Below are 1,455 nucleotides of genomic sequence, written 5' to 3'. Positions count from 1 at the left end.
AAACAGTTGTGCACATAAGTTTACATACCCCTTGCAGAATGTTTTTTTTTTTTTATGTATTATTTTTTAAGTTTTTTTTTTTACTCCATTGGTAGATTTATTTTTATTTTTTATTTTAAGCAAGTCACTTTATTTTAAAACTTATTTTTTTTACTTTCATGTAATTTAACTTATCAGGAAAATATATCTTGATTTAAGAATGTTTAGAAATTTGTTTAGAATGTTTAGAAGAGACAAAACTACTGAGAAAAGAAAGACTTTTTAAAAAATGATTTTATTTGAATTTTAAGTCTTCCGTTGAACACAAACATAGATATTTAAAAAAATATATATATACCCTCCTTTTTTCATACAATGAATGTCAGTGGAATCCAAGATGTGGTTTTGGATCCCATTGGCTCTCATTGTTTGGACAAAATCTTTCGGAATGTTCTTCAGCTGTCTCTTTGTCTGACAGTCAATCTGTCATAACAATGTCAGTTCAGAAAATAATTGAGTTGTTCCACAGAAGAAAGAAAGTCTTACAGGTTTGGAATGACATGAGGGTAAGTGATAATAGAACTCTCATTTTTGGGTGAAATTTTTTTTTAAGGAAATATGTATGTGGCCTTGAAATTCTGGAAATGTCCTCCTGTACCTGCATAGTCGAGTGTATCCTCAGGATGTCTCCTGCAATAGGACTGCTCCTTAAGGACAGTCCTTAGATGTCTGTCTTCTGTGAGCAGTTTTGGCTAAAAGGGATTAAATTCAGAAGTATTAAGTGGAAAAGGCTGTTGAGAAGTGATATGCAGGTGTTGTAGGCTACTTGCTGCTACTCAACATCAAAGACATCCTTCAATCCTTACCTTTTAGACAAGAATGTCTACATATTTACCCGACATGCAAGAGTAATGTGAGGCAGCTTTGATATTATTCCAAAACTAATTATGCGTTTCTGTTTTTTGACATCAGCCAGTGGCGGGAACCTTCAGCGTTTAGTCGGGTTCAAAAGTCATGACCACTAATGGAAAAAAAAAAAAAAGCTTCTATCTTGGATTTCTTGTAATTTAATTCAACTTATTTCATATTATTATCATAAAATATGAATGAATATTTGACTGACAAATTAACATGAATTTCATAATGCCTTAGTATTTGGTTTGTCAACAGTCAAGCTGCATGAATGCCACAAGTTTGTGTCAAACCTGGGGTCGGATTTGTGAAACACTTAAGTTAGGAAATAATTCCTTCATAACTGACATTTCCTACTTAAGAATAAAGAATAGTTAGTAATAATAAAGAATAATTTGCATTTCCAAAAACATTTCTTAAGACTATTTTTTTTCTAAATTCTTTCTAAAAAGATAAAATAAATCAGTCAAAGTTAGGATAACCTCAAACTTACATAAATAAATGAATAATATGTACATATAATTAATAAAATATATAAATTATACACACATAATATATATATAT

Source organism: Sinocyclocheilus rhinocerous, unplaced genomic scaffold (genome assembly GCF_001515625.1).
Source record: "Sinocyclocheilus rhinocerous isolate Xijiao unplaced genomic scaffold, SAMN03320098_v1.1 scaffold87, whole genome shotgun sequence".
Taxonomy (NCBI): Eukaryota; Metazoa; Chordata; class Actinopteri; order Cypriniformes; family Cyprinidae; genus Sinocyclocheilus; species Sinocyclocheilus rhinocerous.
This window is presented reverse-complemented; position numbering follows the sequence as displayed.